Raw genomic sequence first — 21,078 nt, 5'->3', positions numbered from 1 at the left:
CTCACCTCTATTTAACGGAGTCCCATACAGTCTGTTGCGATTCACAGGCAAGGAACAGGCCGGCTCGTTTTCCATCCCGCTCGTCATTCGTTTAGGCCCACTACACTCTAAGTGAACCTTTGTCCTAATGAAGTGGGAATTGGAGGGTGGAAGAGGCGTCCTGGGAGTCGACTTTATTGTAGGCCACGGGATCCTGGTCGATTTAAGAAATTATTGCCTATGTGGGGCAAGTGCATGAAAGGACGGCGAGGTGGTAATCATCCCAGGGAAAGAACGGAAGGGGACCGTGTGCACCATGAAGTCCAAAGAGGGTTATAACCTCGAGCTCATGGTCAGTAATACCCCGAAGGAGTTCCAGGCATTTGTGCAAGCCCACCTAGCCACATTTGCAACACACAAACACAACTACGGGAGGGTCAATGGGTTTGAGGTCAGCGTCGACAGGGACCCCATGACCCGACCACAGAAACAGTACCACTTCCCCAGGGAAGCAGAGCCGGACATGGAAGCAGCCATGTCCTCTTTATACCAGCAGGGAGTCCTGAGACCGATAGCCACCCACGTAAAATCTCCACTGTGGCCGGTTAGAAAGCCAGATAATTCCTGGAGGGCCACAGTGGACTATCGGGTGCTCAACTTTAACATCCCAGCCTGTGCACCCACGGTAGCAGCAGTTGCCAACCTGATAGGAAGTATTCCAGCATCCGCGAGCACTTTCACGGTGCTGGATATTTCCAAGGGTTTTGGTCCATCCCTTAAAGGGGGGAGGATCGGTACAATTTTGCCTTTACGTTTAAAGGGCAACAGTACACGTGGAACTGTTTGCCTCAGGGCTTCTACAACAGCCCCAGCATTTTTCTTCAGTGCATGGCAAACAGTTTAAAGGGTTTCAGCCAGCCCAGTCAGCTGGTACAGTATATGGATGACCTGCTCCTGTTCACTGATTCGCGAGAGGAGCATGGCCCACTGCTGGCCGAACTGCTGGAGCTGCTCAGGTAAGAGGGTTTTAAAGTCAACCCCAAGAAAGCACAGATCATCCAGCAGGAGGTGAAATTCCTGGGCCTGACCATATGCGCTGGGGAAAGGGCCATTGATAAGGCTAGGAGGGAAGCAGTACAAGAGTTACCAGTCCCCAACACAGTCACGGGTGTGAGTTCGTTTCTAGGGCTAACCGGGTACTGCAGTGACTTTATTGAGGACTATGCTACCAAAGCAGCCCCTCTGCTCCGACTCCTACATAAGGGAGTGGAGTGAGCTTGGTAGGAGGGTTGCCAGGCAGCATTTGTCAGGCTCAAGAAGGACTTGCAGACCGCACCAACTCCAGGGGCCATAGTTGGGGGCAAAGAGATTTTCCTGGAGGTAGCAGCCAGCGGGGACAGCCTGTGTGCTATGATGCTCCTAAGAGCGGCATGGCAGGCTGAGGCCGGTGGACTACTCTGGGCCAGCCAGTCGAAAAGCACGGGGTACTCCCCGCACGAGCTGATGACTGGCAGAGTTATGTGGACCCCCACCCATGTACTAGCCCCGGTGCTCACAGAAGGTCAGCTCAGGGAGGTAAACCGAGACAGGTTCACCTGAAACCTCTTCGAGCACCTTAAGCCGGTCCACGGGAAGTCTGCTGGGAACATGGGAAAGCAGCATTGGAGCAAGCGATTGCTGTTTGAACACCGAAAACACCACGAGTGGGAACAAGGGGATCAGGTCATGGTGAGGAATTTTGCTCGGAGAGGGAGTCTGGAACCATTACACATGGGGCCCTACAGCATTGTAGACAAGGCAAGCCCCATGTTATATGCCATTAAAATGCCTCGGCGCACCAAATGATTCCATATTAATCAGTGTAAACTGTTTAAATCCGAGAAGAGAGAACAGTCAGTTGGGGTAAGGTCTGAGGATAGAGATCCTCATCCAGCAGTGGGAACAAGTTCACAGACTGCACAGGCAGGCGCTGTGGCTTGTTTAAGGGGAGTTGCCATCTCACCCACCGCTTTGGATATTCCCCCACTCTTCTGGGATTCAGATGAAGAGGGACCCGAGTGTGAGGACGACGCCCCTGACCCAGGTTTATAGGAGTAGTGACCTGAGAGTGAAAGCCCTGCCCCGGACCCAGATTTGGGACCTGGGGGCGGAGACCCTCAGGCCGCAGCAACAGGCTGCAAAGAGTTACCTGCCCGTAGCCCAGGTTCAAGAGAAGTAAAGCCTGAGGAAGAAAATCCCCAGCCAGTGGTAGCGGTGAGCCCACAAACTGCACCGGAGGGGGCAGCGGTTCGGGTTAAAGGCCCACCAGCCAAGAAAACCCCACCAGCCAAAGTCCCTAGAAGGTCCCAACGGACGCCCCAGCCAAGGAAACCATGGTCACCGGCTCCCCATTTTAAGGGGGCAGCCCCCCGAGTTAGGGTTAAGTCCAAGGACAGAGGTCCCCAGCCAGCAGCCACAGGCTGCGAGGGACCGGAAGTACAGGACAGTGCACCCACACCGAAGGGAGTCGTGTGCCGCAGCCCGAACAGGGATTAGGCTGGCCGCCCGGAGACGGGCAGTGGATATATATAGTTAAGTAATATTAAGGTTGGTATTGTTAAGTTTGTGTGTTTAGTTTAAGTTTAAATAAGGATTGGTAGTTTAGTAGTATTGTTCAGAGTGTTTGTATTTGAGTCGAGGTCGCAAGACACGACTATGCTTCACCCAAGCCAGAAAATCTCCTCGGGACCTGGCTGTATGTTCTTGTATCTCTTCACAGGCAAGGATTTCAGGATGAAGGGGGGTGTACTCCTACTCGCCATGATAGGAATGAGAATTGGAAAGCGAGGTGATGTGGAGCACGTATGGGGAGGCCACCCTCCTGTGCCCCAGGGTACAGGTCATTGCCACAAGGGTCAGCGCCACCGTCGGGAAAAGTGTATGTTTTACATGCAAGGGACAGTTTCCGTTGGATAGGTGGTGATGGCTCGGGAAACTGAGCAAAAAATTGGGAAACCCACAGTAAGGTGGGAACGATTGGGGAACAATACCCATCGGACGATTACAGGGACTCACGGGGGATTGAGTGTATCCTGGGACAATTGGTGGGAACGGGATCAGGGGATTTATGTCTGTATGTGGGGGTCAGAGAAGGTCTGCCCCACAGGCATATTCATCATTTTCCACTGGCAATGCCAAGATGCCGGAATGGGGTTGGAGTGGGATTCCAGCCTGAATGCGTGCGCAGTCCCATACTCCCCGATCCCAGTGATAGCCACTGAAATTGTAACCCGCTCCGGAAAGCCCCGGCCCACGACTCAGGCAGCAAGGACACACAGGGAGGGGTGCCCCGCCATCACCAAGTGACCAGGGAATGGGCTGGTACTAGTGTCGGCAGATCAGGATCTGTACCAGGGGGTACACTACGCGGTAGCCTCCGTGATTTTAAATCTCACCGAGGTACATTTACCGGAGTGGTGCTCCAGAGAAATGGAACAACTATACCAGGTCAAGTTAAAGGAGATGTTTAGAAAATTTTATGAGTTCGATTTTGCTAATGTAGACAAAACCGAGCTGTACACCACACACCGTGAGTTTTTGGGTAATAAAGGGAGACAAAGAAGGGGAGCTTGGAATTATGTTTTTACTGCGTTTAACACAGGGTCTTCTGTCATCAACAGTTTAGATGACATAGAATTGCAAACCCAAATAAACGGTTTAAAAACACAGTTAAAGATAATCTTGATGGATGAGAACAGGGTAGTAGGCTCAGGGTTGCATGAGGACCAGGCCATGACGGTCCATTTAAAAGAGAATATAGCCGAGCTGGAAAGGCACACAAAGACCGTAAATGCCCTCATGAGAGAGGACAGAAATGCTTCGGATCAGGCTGCGCAGAACGAGGTGTGCATGCTGTACAGGGCATGGATGCTGGGCGAGGGCCGCAGTAATCTGGAGGATTTAATACATGGTTTAGTCCCCTCCTGGATCAGCAACAAACACCTCGCATCTCTCCATCCATTTGGGAATGCATTAAGCCCGTGTCAACTCTGGCTAGCTTCTGAGGCCTACCCAGTCCCAGTAGATTGTGGGTGGTCCAACCACACGATCATAGATATAGTAGAGAGAATGCCGGTCATGGGTAGGACAGCCTGACCCGCGCTGCTATACAGGGTAGAGAACATTGGACTCATTCTAGGGGGTGCACACATCCGTTTCACAGTGGTCCCACCTTATATCATAAAGTGGGAGCACGCTATGACAGGTACTGACCTCTCGGGTTGCCAGAGCCAGGGAGCACACAATACTGTGTCCCCAGCACATGAACGCCTATTCAAAACCACAGTGCAGGTTTAAAGCTGTTGGCGCAAAACCTATAAATTGTACCATGTAGTTAATGGCACAGGACCATGTTCCCCCACAGGTAGCATATATAGGAGATGGGACATATTGTGTCACCATAGGTGCGCCCCACTACCAACATGGACAGCATAGCTGGTGTCTGGTAAGTGAGAGCAGTTTCAGCTTTAAACACGAGGCAGAAGTTCCAGTGGCCCAGGAACGAATTGTCCCCATTCCTGAACCCTCCACTGTTCACCTGACTGTAAAAGAGAATCTCACAACCTGCAAAAGTACATAGCGCATTTCAGCAGCGAAATCCCCCCTCTCCCAGAACACCTTACCAAAATACTCAAAGCAGTAATAGTCTCCCAGAAACATTTCAACACTCTGGAGCAGGAACCAGTAGAGATAGGGACTAAGATATTTGATATTGTAGTTCCACCCTGGTGGGACATTTTGAAAACATAGAGGCCCCTTCGTGGTTTAGACTGGCTTCACACATTCTCGTGGTTTGCCAGCTGGGAATAGCATTTTACCTAGTATGCACTCAGTGCAAGGGAAAAGGTCAGATACTAGAATTCCGAAACCAAAGGACCTGGAAGGAACATTATGTTAAGGTGGAGGGAGATACACCTGTTTGAATTTGAGTTTTTGTATTTCTGATTAAAGATTGTTTTTTTGTGTTCTCTTATTGTTTCTTTAATAAAGATTTTTGACGTGTTGTTTTAATAAAGATGTATGTGCACCAAGTGGTGCAGGGTTGTTGGACAACCTCCATGCTTGGGTGAGTGTAAAAGACTGTAATTATTCTATGTATGCTTATGTACACTACATATTTACAGATTGGGAAGTGCATGTGCCGTGGGTATCATTAGTGTAGGTAATTACAGGGGAAGATTGACTATGGAGGGTTGGAAATTTTGCTCATCTTGTCAGGATGATACTTAAAGCGAGTTTAGTATCAACAGGGGGGAGTGTAGGGTTCTCAACATTCCCACATTCCCCAAAAGTTATGAATAAAGGGACCCTGTATGGACAAGTTATTAAAAAAGGGTACCCAAAATGGATTCTGAAACCTTGTGATCAAGATGGACAGAATTTTAAACGCAAGGCCCTGCAAAATGGCAGGCCCTGAAGCGAAACATAACATGCATAAAGCTGTGGAGAGATTTTGTAAAGCCAGACAGCTAGGGAAACACAGAATGTGCATCCTACATCTTGGAACAGATGAAGTAAGAATGGACCTAATCAACCTTTTTGCATACATAATCAGTAAAAGCTCACAGGCAGCTGCCGAGCCAGGAAACCCGATTATTTTTCATAAATAACACACAACCAGGATATTGAAGCCATTAAAACAAGGAGACCACCCCCCAGAAGTTGTTAAAATAAATGACTGTAATCATTTAGACGAGCCCACAAAAAGTTAGACAAAGACCTGACCTGATTTGGCACGCAGATAAGGGGTGAAGAACCGGGTATAACTGTAGGCCCATCGGTAGTGATCACTCTCTTAGCTCTTCTCTCGGTCTGTCACTTCAACCGGCTGCAACCGGCCAGACAAGACGAGATGAATCAAATGGTAAACCGGTAAAGGCAGAGAAGGGCAGTGGAAATACGCATTGGGGGACAAACAGCCTAGTTATAAGCTGGCGTTTGTGAGAATAAGTTGGCGTTCAAAGCCTTTGAGAATAACCTAGCATTTAAAGCCGGGACAGAAAAATTGGACAGTCAAGCCCATTTAAGGTTATGATGGTGTTCGAAGCATAGGTAGTGAAATCAAGTTGACAATATAAACCGCCACCCGAGCCCCAATCATCGTAAAACCCGTCGGAAACCAAACTGCCCGAGGAAGAAGAAGAAGACCCATCGCGAATCAACAAAGACATTAACGGAGGAGAAGAAAAGGGGTAATTTACTCAGATGACTCCATCGCCGTGCCCTGCGACCAAGTGACTATGGTGAACCCCAACGGACAACACGAGTGAACCTCAAATCCCATTACCAGTTAAATCAACAGGTTTCGAATTGGTGAGCATGAATTCCTGGCCCCTCATAGCTTAATGTAGTTAGGTAGTGGGGGTGGGATAAGGTTAAGGGGATTTAATGCATTTGTTTCCCTCGATGTGCCATGTGTTCCCCATTCCCATCTAAGTGTAATTGTTTTATGCCTGTAACTATATCAGTAATTCTCAGTAAGATTGTGTTGCATTGTTTTTCAATAAAATTCACGGTTTTCTTGTACCAAACCACTTTTCTACTCGATTTTCTGTATCGCTGCCTGTACCTAAGTCTGGTGTCTGGAACCCAGGCGTGTGGGAGCAATTCGAATCGCTCAGGGACAGTCAGGGGCAGGGCTGACTGGGCACATGCCACCCCTCTACAAATCCTAAGTTGCTAAGGGAAGCTAGGCTGGAAATAACAGACACACTGACCACAAGCGGTCAATCTCCTTGGATATTGGAGTGGTGCCAGAGGAATGGTGGATTGCAAATGCCACACACCTGTTCAAAAAAGCAGAGTGGAATGAACCAGGAAACTACAGGCCTGGCAGTCTAAAGTCAGTGGTGGTTGGAAAAAACTACTAGAGACCATTGTCAAGACAAAATTAATTCTCATTTGGAGAAGCATAGGTTAATAACGGACAGCCATCATTTAATAGTTAAACTTAATTCACGTCTGAATAACCTGAGTTCTTTGATGAATTAACAGAGTTGACTGATGAAGGTACTGCAGTACATGTTGTATCTATGGACTTTCAAAAGTGCCTCACCGAAGATTAATTCCGAAAATAGATGCTCATGATATTGAAGGGACGGTGGTAACTTTCGTAGTACATTGGCTAACGAATAGGAGGCAGAGACTAGTGGTGAATGGATTTTTCTGTAACTGGATAGAATATTGAAATTGTGTACACCAGGACCATTGCTTTTCTTGCAGTCTATAAATGAACTGGACTTGGGTATAGGGAATACAATTTCAAATATTGCGGGCAATATAAATTAACACAACATATTAAATAGTGAACATTATAGTAGCAGAATTCCGAAAGACATAGACATACTGGTGAAGTGTGCAGACGCAAGGAAAATGCAATTTAACGTGGCTAAGTATGAAATGTTGGTCTTTGAGAGGAATAATATGGAGAGACAGTACAATCTAAATTGTACTATTTTGAGGGTGTGCAAGAACAGAGGGAACTGGGGTGCATATTGACTAATATTTGAAGGTGACTGGGTAAGTTGAGATGGTGGTTTAGAAAGCGTATGGGTAATTGGCTTTGTTAATAGGGGCATTGATTATATAAAAAACTAGAAAATAATGCTAAAACTTTACAAATCTCTGGTTATGCCTTGGCTGGAGTATTGGATACAATTCTGCGCACCACACTTTAGAAAGTATTATCGGGTTATAGGCAAAAAGCAGGAACGTGAAACTAAATTGAACAGCTCTTTCAAAGAGCCGGTACAGGTGTAATGGGCCGAATGGCCTCCTTCTGTTCTGTATGAATATGTGATCCAGATGCGGGGTCGGTGACGCATTTCGCTTATCAGACTCACACAGCTCAACAGCAGTGGATGGAACCTGGGCTGTTTTCTTCTATTAATGGGCAGGTTCCTTGTCATTGGTGTATTTTACCAGACTGCAATTCACGGTTAGCACCTTTCAAAATCTATTGGTTATTTTGAAAGAAACGTTGATTTCTGTACAAACTGTTTTCAAAGAATTAAGTTCCAATTCTGTCGGGGTGTCGGAAGGTGCTGGAGGGCCGGCTCGGTATCTGCATACAACATTCGGTTACTGTTCAGGTCCCGTCACTGTAACCAGCACCAGCGACGATGCCCCGGTCCTTCATGACTCTCTTTTTACTGCAGCTTCTCAAATGTGAGTCATCGTTGATTATTATTATAATATGTGCCTCATTAATATAATTATTGCTCTTTACCACTGAACACATTGAGGTGATGTGCAAAGTACATGTTGTTGTCTTGAATTTTAAACGTGTCATGTGGAGTTTTATGAGATATCGGGACTGGTTTCTCAAACGCCTTCCACCTGCAGCACTTGTACAGACAGAGCAGATTGGAGTTGTAAATCTAATTGGATTATTTAAACTGAGACTTTTAGAAGTAGAGCGCATTCACTGATAGAATAGAGTGTATCGGAGTCTGGGGTGTAAGTGAACTCATTGAGTGTAGAACACCAGTCAAAGCTGCACCTACTGCCGACTGAACACACACACACATTTCGGTCACAGATATTTTTCACTAGAAGTGCTGTCTGACCCGGTGTGATAGAGTGAACTGAAATACTTAAAAACGTTTTTAGCAGCATTAGAATTTTGGATGAGGTTTATAAATATTGCATAAGAAAATATTAACTACTGGTGGAACCAATATTGTAACAATTAGCATTAACCATTAGAATAATTACAATTAAATACATTCTCCAAATGTTAATGTTAGTAACATTTCCTAAATCTTTGGAAAATTTGCTGTGTGAGTTTTGTTGTTTAGTTAGTGGTTATCTTCAAAGTTATGAACTTTTAATATTAAACTATTTTTTCAATTTAATACATGAATATGTACAGACTGATGTAATAATGATGCTTTCTCAGCCTCCCTCCATCTGCTCCATTCTTTTTATACAGTGTCATGTAGAATTTAATGAGATGTTGGGACTTCTTTCTCAATCTCCTTAAACATGCTCCATAGTTTTTGCTGAGATTTTTGGTCGGTGACTCCGTTCAGTATCTTTCTGTTTCCAGTGCGTGTTTGGTTATATTTATCAACATCTATCAATAACAAATGCTGGTTTACTGACAGGGAAACGTTATCGCACTGTTATCAGATAATTTGTGAGTTTAACAAAATATATTTCTGTGGTTTAATTTATTTTATTTTATAAAACTGATTGGATTCTAAAATCCTGTTTTGTAGATAATTTAAAGAACATTTTCTACAAATCATAGAATGGAGAAAAAAATATGAAATATATATCACTCCCTGAATCATTTTCACAAATCGCCTGCTGATCAAATTCAATCTGAAGAAAACGGGCATATTTTCTTCAAATTTGTCATTCATTGGGATCGCATGAAGTGTATATTGAAATTGTTACTTAATTTGTAGAATATTCATTTGATATATATTTTCAGCTGTTTGTTTGATTTTAAGTTCCATCAACTTGAAATAGGGAATCAATTATCAATTTCTGTTGTTGACAATCAGCGCGTTCAGAATATTGTTCATCTGATTAACACTTACTTTAAATTCCCAGTCGAGATTTGTGTCAATCTTAGATTTAAATCCGAAATCGGTCACAATAACGCGGCAATTTTGCTTTATTTTGTCCCCTGCGGCTCTTGTACAGACAGAGCAGACTGGAGTTGAAATTCTATCCGGATTATTTAAACCAAGCCTGCTGGAAGTAGAGCGCATTCACTGATAGAATAGAATGTATCGGAATCTGGGGTGTGAGTGAACTCACTGAGTGTAGAACACCAGGCAAAGCTACACCTACTGCCGACTGAACCCACACATACATTTCGGTCACAGATATTTCTCACTCTAAGTGATGTCTGACCCCAGTGTTTTGCCGAGTCTGGAATTATCATGTTAGGCTGTTGAGCATTAGAGTGCTGTACAAGGTCTTTAATATTGTATAATAAGTATTAACCAGAGGTGAACCAATATTGTTTCAATTAGCATGCATGTTTAGTATTTTTAACTACACTATCCAAAAAGAATATGTCACTAAAACTTCCTTCATCTCTGGGGAATTTACTGTGTGGGTGCTGTTGTTTAGTTTATCTATGGATAAGCTTTTTTTCTCATAATATGTACCTCATTAATAAAATTACTGTTCTTTACTACGCATTGAAGTGATGTGGAATGTAAATGTTGTTTTCTTGAATTTTAATAGCGTCATGTAGCGTTTAATGAGATATCGGGACTGGGTTCTCCATCGCCTTCAGCCTGCAGCTCCTGTACAGACAGAGCAGACTGTAGTTGAAATTCTAATAGGATTATGTAAACTGAGTCTGTTGGAAGTTGAGCGCGTTCACTGTTAGAATAGAGTGTATTGGAGTCTGGGGTGTGAGTGAACTCACTGAGTGTGGAACACCAGTCAAAGCTGCACCTACTGCCGACTGAACCCACACACATTTCTGTCACAGATAGTTTTCACTAGAAGTGCTGTCTGACCCCCGTGTGAGAGAGTGAACTGATCTATTTAAAAAAACTTTATTGAGCATTAGCATGTTGGATAAGGTTTACAAATATTGTATAATAAAATAGTAACTAGTGGCGGAACCAATAGTGTATCAATTAGCATCAACCATTATTACAATTATAATTAAATAAAGTCTCCAAATATTGTTGTTCGTAATATTCCCTAAATCATTGCAGAAATTGTTCTGTGAGTGTTGTTGTTTAGTTAGTGAATATCTTCAAAATTATGAGCTTTTAATGTTAAACTATTTTTTGTACATTTACATATACAGACTGATGTAATAATGACGCTTTCTCAGTCTCCGTCCACATGCCCCATACTTTTCATACAGAATCATGTAGAGTGTAATGAGATATTGGAACTTATTTCTCAATTTCCCTGCACCTGCTCCATACTATTTTTTCAGTGTCATGTAAGGTTTAATGATATTTCGGGATTTGTTTTTCAATCTCCTGCCAGATGCTCGATATTTTTTGCTGAGGTTTTTGGTCGGTGACTCCGTACATTTTCTCTCTGTTTCCAGTGTGTGTTTGGTTATATTTATTAATCTCCACCAATAACAAATGCTGGTTCACTGACAGGGAAACGTTATCTCACTGTTATCAGATACTTTGTGAGTTTAACGAAATACATTTCTGTGGTTAAACTTATTATTTTATAAAACTGATTGGATACTAAAATCCTGTTTTGTAGATAATTTAAAGAACATTTTCTGCAAATCATAGAACGGAGAATAAAGCATGAAATGAATCTCACTCCCTGAATCATTTTCACAAATCGCCTGCTGATCAAATTCAATCTGAAATAAACAGTCATATTTTATTCAAATGTGTCATTCATTGGGATCGTATGAAGTGAATATTGAAATGCTTTATGCAATTCGAAGAATTCTCATTTAAAACATATTTTGGGTTGATTCATTTTAAATTCCATCAACTACAAATAGGGAAACTTTACCCATTTCTGTCAATGTCATTCTATTCAGATGTAAGAATATTTTACATCTGAACAGCACTTATTTTAAATTCCCAGCTGAGTCTTGAGTAAAATTTAGTTTTTAAACAGAAACCAAGACACTACCGCAGCAGTTTTGTTTTGTTTTGTCCCCCTAGGCTCCTGCACAGACAGAGCAGACTGGAGTTAAAATTCTAATCGGATTATTTATACAAAGCCTGCTAGAAGTAGAGCGCATTCACTGTTAGAATAGAGTGTATCAGAGTCTGGGGTGTAAGTGAACTCACTGAGTTTAGAATACCAGTCAAAGCTGCACTTACTGCCGACTGAACCCACATACACATTTCTGTCCCAAATATTTCTCACCAGAAGTGCTGTCTGACCCCGTATGTTTCAGTGAACTGAACTATTTTAAATAGTTTATTCAGTATTAGAACGTTGGAGAATTAATTTCAATATTGTTAAATACTAACTGGACGTGGAACCAATATTGTTTCAATTTGCATTAATTAACAGTATAATCATTGTTAAGTTTACCCTCCAAAAAATGTTACTGAAATTTCCAAACTCTCTGGGATTGTGCATATTGTTGTTTAGTCAGTGATGATCTTCAAAATTATGAACTTTTATCTGAAATTAATCATTCTATTTCATATATTTATATGTAGTGTTTAATGAGATTTCGGGACTGGTTTCTCAATCTCTTTCCTACTGCTCGATACCTTTTGCTGAGTTTGTCGGTCGATTACTTCAGTCATTTTCTCGCTGTTTCCAGTGTGTGTTTAGTTATATTTATTAATCTCCTTCTTTAACAAAATCTGGTTTACTGACAGGGAAACCTTCTCGCACTGTTATCAGATACATTTTACATTTAAAGAAATATGTTACCGTGATTCATTTTATTTGATATAATAAAACTGATTGGATACTAAAATTCTGTTTTGTAGATTTAAAGAACATTTTCTGCAAATCATAGAACGGAGAAAAAACATGAAATGTACATCACTCCCTGAATCATTTTCACAAATCGCATGCTGATCAAATTCAATTTACAGATAATGGGCATATTAATGTGTCATTCATTGGGATCGTATGAAGTGAATATTGCAATGTGTTATTTAATTTGTACAATTTTAATTTAATATATATTTTGGGTTGTTCATTGAATTGAAAGTTCCATCAACTTCAAATTGCAAACAATTGTTCAACTCTGTCTGTGTCAATAAACAGGTGTATTATATATTGCATCTGATTAACACTTACTTTAATTTTCAGAGGAGATTTGTGCCAAATTTAGATTTAAAATCGAAATCGAGCACAAATTCCACACCAGTTTGCTCTATTTTGTTCCCTGCGGCTCCCGTATAGACAGAGCAGACTGGAGTTGATATTCCAGTGGGGTTTAAAACCGAGCCTATTGGAAGCAGAGCGCATTCACTGTTAGAATAGAATGTATCGGAGTCTGGGGTGTAAGTGAACTCTCTGAGTGTAGAACACCAGTCAAAGCTGCACCTACTGCCGACTGAACACACACACACATTTCTGTCACAGATATTTCTCACTAGAAGTGCTGTCTGACCGCATGTGATACAGAGAATTGACCTATTTTTTCAAAGATAATTTGTTCAGCGTTGGAGTGTTGGACAAGGACTATATATATTGTAAAGTTAGATATTAACTAGAGGTGAAACCTATATTGCTTCAGTTAGTAATCATTATTAATTGAGCTCTTTTCAAGTACACTCGTCAAAAATGATGCTATTGAAATATCCTAAACCTCCCTAGGATTTGCTGTATGAGTATTTTTGTTTAGTTAGTGAGGATCGTCTAAGCTATGAGCTTTTTATATTAAATTAAGCTTTCTATTTCATACATTTGGATGAACAATGTCAAGTAATAATTAATGTTTCTCAGTCTCTTTCCAAATGGTCCATAACTTTTCTGCAGAATCATGTAGTGTTTAATGAGATAACGGGATATATTTCTCAATCTCCTTCCACATGTCCCATACTTTATATGCTGTGTCATGTTTTGTTTAATGAGTTATAGGGACTTGTTTCTTATTATTCCTCCAATTGCTCCATAGATTTATACAGTGTCATGTAGTATTTAATGAGATAGCGGGATTGTTTCTCTATCTCATTCCACATGTCCCATGCTCTGGTAGCTTTGTGTAACAAATCCTGATTTTGTTTGTATATTTAATTACGGCAGATAGCGATCAGAGCACTTTGTCCTGTTCTTGTCAATATTCGATGCGTCTTTGTTGATTTTCTAACCAAGGTAACTTTTATCCAGGCACTAGTTAAGGGCTATGGAGATATTTTGTTAGAAATTATTCTTTGCGCTGTTAATGCTCAGAGTCGGGATTGTTTGGTGTGAGCTCCCTCTGGTGTTTTACTGGAGGTTTTAACGTGCAATTAATGATTTTCAATTCATTTGCTTCATAAACCCAACGGGAACTCATTTAATTGTGAATGTTGCTCAAGTTGGACTTGATATAGCTTAATATAAAATAATTTTTTTGTAATTCTCGACACACCTGATAATCTGACAGGAGAAGAACTTTCATATAAACGCTGTGTATTGACTCTATTTTGTAATCTCACAATCACCAATTCTAACAGAAGCGTTGAGTTATTAAAGTTTTTGAGTAAATACAGGAAGATTATTCCCACTAGTCTGTCAATGGATAACAATAAATGATGAATGTGCAGGACAGGAGAGTGTTGGTCAGGACTGCTGAGGCTCTCCTGGAGTGGAAGCTTGTAATGCTCTGTCAACCTTTCAGAACCCGGACCTGAACGAGACCAGAGAGATTCTGTTTGGAAACTGCTCTCAATCAAGAATCCTTGACAAACGCAGCTGAGGACAAGAATCGGTGTCACGTTGTCTGTAATATATAACCTAGGGAATAGAAAGAGACCAGGTGATCTGGAGGGCAAAATATCATCAGCGGGATGGGGAGCAGGTCAACACACTGTCTCTAGTATATAACATTTAGAATAGAAAGAGACCTGGAGAACCGTGGGACACAATTTCATCAGGGGGGCTGGGAGCAGTTCAACGCACTCTCTCTAGTATATAACATTTAGAATAGAAAGAGACCTGGAGATCTGTGGGACACAGTATCATCAGGGAGGCTGGGAGCAGGTCAACACACTGTCTCTATTATATAACATTTAGAATAGAAAGAGACCTGGAGATCTGTGGGACACAATATCATCAGGGGGATTGAGAGCAGGTCAACACACTGTCTCTAGTATATAACATTTAGAATAGAAAGAGACCTGGAGATCTGTGGGACACAGTATCCTCAGGGGGGCTGGGAGCAGGTCAACATATTGGCTGCATTTTAAAAAGGAGCAAAGATTAACCAGTAAATGAGAGGACCATTAACCGAACATCATTAACGGGTAAAATGATGGACCAATCGGTGAGGACAGGTTACAAGAGAATTCGCTCAGCTGGAACTTAATGAGGAACAGCTAGCACGGAGATAGGAGGTGTGAACCTGTCTAACCAACGGTTCATTTTGATTTGTTTCAGGAATTTAGAAATAAAATAGGTAACAGAAACTTCCAATTACAACTTTATGGAAGCTTTGACATTTCCACATGGAAAACATTGAATTAAACTAAAAGGCTCTGAAACTCATCACACAATAATATAATCTATAATTTAATTTAAATTATACTAATATTCCATCCTGAACTTTGCATGGGAATCCTATACTTCGCTACTTAAAATCACTGTGAGAGCGCCTTCAAATTTGGCTGCACCCAAAATTTTGTCACCATCCCCCGCATAATTCATGATGACATGCAAGGCGTTACACTGACCAATGGATCCAACACAAACCCAGTTCACGTATGGATCGGTATCAAGCAAGGCTGTGTTATGGCAACAACGTTCTTCTCAATCTTCCTTGCGGCAATGCTCCATCTCACCCTCAGTAAGTTCCCTGCTGGAGTGGAGCTAATCTACAGAACAAACGGGAAACTGTTCAACCTCCGTCACCTCTAGTCCAGATCCAAAGTTGACCCATCCCCTGTCATTGAGTTGCAGTATGCAGACGATGCTTGCGTCTGCGCGCACTCGGAGGTCGACCTCCAAACCATTGTGAACACCTTCACTGAAGCTTACGAGAGCATTGACCTTACACTAAACATCCATAAGACAAAGGTCCTCTACCAAGCTGCCCCCGCCACACAGTACTGCTCCCCGATTACCAAAATCGATGACGAGGCCTTGGACAATGTGGAACACTTTCTATACCTCGGAAGCCTACTGTCAACAAAGGCAGATGTCGGTAACGAAGTCCAACACTGCCAGTGTGCCAGCGCCGCCTTCGGTCGCCTGAGGAAGTGAGTGTTTGATGACCAGGACCTCAAACACAGCACCAAGCTCATGGTCTACAGAGCAGTAGTGATACCTGCCCTCCTGTAAGCTTCAGAGACATGCACCATGTACAGGAGGCACCTCAAATCCCTGGAGAGATAAAACCAACGCTGCCTCCGCAAGATCCTGCCAATCCATTGGCAGCATAGACACACCAAAGTCAGTGTTCTCGCTCAGGCCAACATCCCCAGCATCGAAGCTTTGACCATGTTTGATCAGCTCTGATGGATGGGCCACATCGTCCGCATGCCTGATACGAAACTCCCAAAGCAAGCGCTCTACTCGGAGCTCCGACATGGCAAGAGAGCCCCAGGACACCCTCAAAACCTCCTTGAAAAAGTGCAACATCTCCACTGACAATTGGGGATCCCTGGCACAAGACCGCACAAAGTGGAGGAGAAGCATTCGGGAAATCACCGAACACCTCGAGTCTCTTTGCCAGGAGCAAACAGAAGCGAAGCACAAGCAGTGGAAGGAGCGCACGTCAACCCGAGAACTACACCCACCTGCCCCTTCAACCATCGTCAGCCCCACCTATGACAGAGACTGTAGGTCCATAATTGGACTAAGCAGTCACCTGAGAACTCATTTTTAGTGCGGAACCAAGTCATCCTCGGTTCCGAGGGACTAGCTAATATGAAGATGAAGAGCACTGCAGCTGTTAAAAGAGCTGCAATGCTCATCATCACCACCGCCTGCTCAGGGCAACTACACACGGGTAAAACATTGTCAGAGCACCGTCACCACTAATTTTCAGGGCTAAGGGGAAAGGGCAGGGGACAGGGATTAATTGGATCGCATTTCAAAGAGCCAGCACAGGCAGGATGGGCCGAAAGTCCTCCATCTGTGCTGTGTCATTCTATGATTCTACAAGGAGCAGGTCCATCACCACCGCCTTCTCTGGGCACCTAAACACTGGTAATATATGGGGCCCGAGCACTGTCACCACAAGGAGAGAGTGTGCCCAGGTGTCAGTGTGTGTTTGTGTGAAAACAATTCTCGATAAACTGTTGGCACTTTACAAATGTCAGCTTGCTACATAGATTGTATTTGAGGTTTTATAAGTAATGAAGAACAGATGAAATCACAGGCCCGTTTCAGATTTTCACAACGAGACTGGAATTGTTACCCCACAGTTCGTTGTATGTGTGCGTTTTCTTTCTGACATTTTTATTAATTTCTTGCCCCAGCGAACTATAATTCTCAATGTCTCATTTCAGGCAGACCTGGGAACAGTCAGGCTGACCCGTCAGGTAATCGCTTTTCATTTTTACTTTATCTGGTATCTCTCTGCTCTGATCCATCCCATTGAATATTAAGGCTGGGTGACAATCTCAGCGTCTTTTCCATCACCGATTAACCAGCTCCTCGTGTGTCCATCGGACGGGAAGATTGTTTCCCGTGGACTGTTACTAAAGGTCTTTAATTCCAGCTGAGGCGGCTGCTGCCTTCATGCAGAGCGACAATAAACGGGGCCCTGAAGGGCAGAGTGTGAAGGGCCGGCTCCACTGACACTGCTGCCTGTCCCACAGCAGCTCTCACTTTCCACCTCACCAATCAGTGCTGACATTAGGATCACATGACCATCCAGCCCCGCCTCTTCCTCTATTGTCTCCGGGGATTGGGGGGAATTTCTTCCAATCCTCACTGGGGCTGAGCTCGCACTACCTTGGCCAATCGGTACTGATCATGATGGACAGCTGACCATTGCAGCCACGCCTTTTTCTCAACCTCCGGAGGCTGGAATATATTCTGAGCCAATCGCCACCCCGACCCCGTGGGAGCCGCTCTGCTGCTGGGAACTTCCCGCTGACTCCCGGTTCCCTGCTCGTTTACACCGTTAATTAGTATTTTCCTCTCCCTTTTGCCATGTTTAATATTTACTCCGGGTTTTATTCGGGGTCTGGGCACAGTCTGATGTTCCCACTGATTCCTCACATGGTCCCTCTTGCCTGGTGAATGGGGGCGGTGCGTGCGCTGGGAGACAGTGGGTTTAATACACTCTAACCGCTTGATGTTATTTCTGATATTTTACAGAGACGGTGAAGCTGAGACTGGTGAATGGGGGCAGTCCGTGCGCTGGGAGACTGGAGATTCACTACAGGGGACAGTGGGGGACTGTGTATGGTGGTCTCTGGGACCTATGGGACGCCGCTGTTGTGTGCCAGGAGCTGGGCTGTGGGGCCGCGCTGTCAGGACCGGGCGGGGCTCACTTTGGGGAAGGGTCCGGACCCATTGTGACGTGGAATGTTCACTGCGGCGGGACCGAGGCCACTCTGCGGAAGTGTGATTCAGCTCAATGGGGTCACTATTCCTTGTCACACTCCTGGGATGCCGGCGTCATCTGCGCAGGTAAAAATCTTTCTTCTGTCTCTCATCTCCCACCGCCTCTGATCGTTTACGGAAGAAAGCGGAAGTAAAATAAACAGCGTCTGTCCATCCCCGGAAAGCGAGAGATTATAATTCCAGTATTCCCTGGTTATTATTAAATTTATATGATTAATATTAGGATTACTGTTTGTGTTAAATTATATTACTTATCTATATATATAAATCGGTACATCTGTCTGTCTGTCTGTCTGTCTGTCTGTCATTCTGTCATTCTGTCTGTCATTCTGTCTGTCATCGCCTGTGCATCTGTCGGGCTATGCGCTTGAAAGTTACAGGGCGTACCTACGCGCGCGTTACCTCCAAAGAAAGCTTACGCTTCTGAGACGATTTTAAGCGTATTTACATTTCGGCCGAGCTAAAATCACGCCTGCGGCATCTGAAAAACCTTCAACGTTCCACTCATTAGCATCTCATTATCCGCTCATTAGCGACAGAGTGACCTCGAGGTCGACCAATCGTACGGCGGCTTGCTGCCGCGTGCGGCTGGGACAATTGACCAATCCTACGCTTTGGTCACCTGACGGTCAACCAATCGGTGCGTGTGTGGGCGGGCTTTATTGTTCTGAACCGAGGTGAGTAGCCGCCATCTTGCTTCCATTCTTTTTCGTGCTTTCTGCGTCTTTCTTTTCAAATATACATTTCCAGCAAAATAAAATTCAATTTATTAAATTCTTTTAAAATAAATCACTCATTTGTAAATATTTTATCTTACCTGAACATTCTTTTTCCTACCTTTGCCCGATTTTTTCTTAGGCCTGAAAGCCTGGGCCTTTCTTGCCCAGCCAGGCCCGAGCTAGGTAACTGGGCTGCTGCTAAGCTCCTCACCACACCGCTCCCACCCCCCCCCGCGTCACATTACCTGGGGCAACGGCGTCAGCCACGAGGGTCAGGGTGCGCGCGCAGCAGGAGCAGGTGAGACTCTGTTCCGCGCTCGGCTCAGGCGGGGGGGGCGGGGACGGGGGGGGCGGGGCTTGGAGAGCGCGGCTCTCGGCCGGGGGGTGCGGGGCTTGTAGAGCGCGGCTCTCGGCCGGGGGGGCGGGGCTTGGAGAGCGCGGCCCTCGGCTGGGGGGGCGGGGCTTGGAGAGCGCGGCTCTCGGCCGGGGGGGGCGGGGCTTGGAGAGCGCGGCTCTCGGCCGGGGGGGGCGGGGCTCGGAGAGCGCGGCTCTCGGCCGGGGTGGGCGGGGCTCGGAGAGCTGGGCTCTCGGCAGTACAGGGCGGCGCGGCAGGGTTACCCCGGCAACCGGGCGTGGCCGTCCCTGTCTCTCAGCCTCAAGCCCTCCCTTCCTCCCTCCTCCCCCGCCCTCCCTCCCCCCTCCCTTCCCCCCCGCCCACCCGTCACCCCCGCCCCCTTCCCCCTTCCCTTCCCCCCTTCCCCCTTCCCTTCCCCCCGCCCTCCCTTCCCCTGCCACCCCCTTCCCCCCGCCCTCCCTTCCCCCCTTCCCCCCCTCCCTTCCCCCCCACCCTCCCTTCCCCCCGCCCTCCCTTCCCCCCACCAGCGCTCTCTACCCCGCAGTCACTCTCTCTCTACCCCCCAGTCGGTCTCTCTCTTCCCCCCCAGTCGCGCTCTCTCTCTCTCTCTCTCTCTCCCCCCCCCCCAGTTGCTCTCTCTCTCTCTCTTCCAACAACAACATGCCCTCGAAAAAGCCTTGGCACCGCCGGGCACTTCAGCTAGTCTATATATATTAAAGGATACGTCTGTCTGTCTGTCTGTCTGTCCTTCGGTGTGTCTGTCCGGCTATACACTATAAAGTTATAGAGCATACCTACACGTGCGTTACATCAAAAGAAAGCTTACGATTCCGGAACGGTCGTAAGGGTATTTATGTTTCAGCGAGAAAAAAATTGCACCCGCGGTATCCAAAAAACTTTCAAAATTCCTCTCATTAGCATCTCATTATCCGCTCATTAGCATCGAGTGACGTCGAGGTCGACCAATCGTACGGTCGAGCGACCCGACGGTCGACCAATCACTGCGTGGTGGGGGCGGGTTCTTGGCACATGCGGGCGGGCCCTCGTAGAGTCGAGTGACGGGACGATTGACCAAACCTACGCTTCGGTGACCTGACGGTCGACCAATCAGTGCGTGTGTGGGCGGGCCATATCGTTCTGAACCGAGGTGAGTCGCCACCATCGTGATTCCAAACTTTTCATTTCTTTTTCCCGCTTTCTGCGTCTATAAAAAAAAAGTTGCTTTTAAAACACATATTGTTTTTAAAAAAAGTTAATTACTTTCTAATCTTTTATCTAATCTCTTTAATTTTCCTACCTTTCCCCGTTTTTGCAGGTAGGCCTCGAAGCCTGGGTGTCTGTTGCCAGCCATGCTGGACGCTAGGCAATTGTTTTCTGGCAAGCTCCCAACACCCCTCACACCCCACCTACCCGCCCCCACCGCTGGGCCCGATTTCGAATCAGTGGCCAGCCATCTTGGGAAAGGCTGGCTGGGCTCAATGCAAGCTCCTGGTGCTTCATTCGGGGTGGGGGGCGGGGCTCGGGAGGGGAGGGGGAGCGGAGAGGGTTAGCCCGGCAACTGGGCTCACCAGCCGTAATCGACCATCTCAATCCGCTCAGGCCCAGTCCTGGAGATCGGGAGGCGGAGAGGGGAGGAGGGTTACCAAGGCAACCAGGCCCGGCCAGCCGCAATCGGCCATCTCAAGCTGCCTGGCCCGGCCTCGGGAGCGCGGGGCTCTGGCTGACCGGGGCGCTGCGCTCGGCATGTCAGTGCGTGGGGCGGCACGGAGCTCAGCGGAGCCATCGCCAGCAGAGGGGAGAGCCCCCCTCCCTCTCCCCCATCCCCCCCTT

The 21,078-nt window shown here is 45.5% G+C and overlaps 1 pseudogene; it reads left to right on the top strand.

The window, feature by feature from the left end:
• The first annotated feature begins 8,138 nt into the window (after nucleotides 1-8,138).
• LOC147098133 (scavenger receptor cysteine-rich domain-containing protein DMBT1-like) overlaps nucleotides 8,139-21,078 on the top strand; it is a 56,773-nt pseudogene continuing 43,833 nt past the window's right edge.

Source organism: Somniosus microcephalus, chromosome 30 (genome assembly GCF_052327205.1).
Source record: "Somniosus microcephalus isolate GS21.2 chromosome 30, FLI_Smic_1.0, whole genome shotgun sequence".
Taxonomy (NCBI): domain Eukaryota; kingdom Metazoa; phylum Chordata; class Chondrichthyes; order Squaliformes; family Somniosidae; genus Somniosus; species Somniosus microcephalus.
The sequence above is the reverse complement of the archived record's forward strand: the minus strand, read 5'-3'. Positions and strand labels throughout refer to the sequence as shown.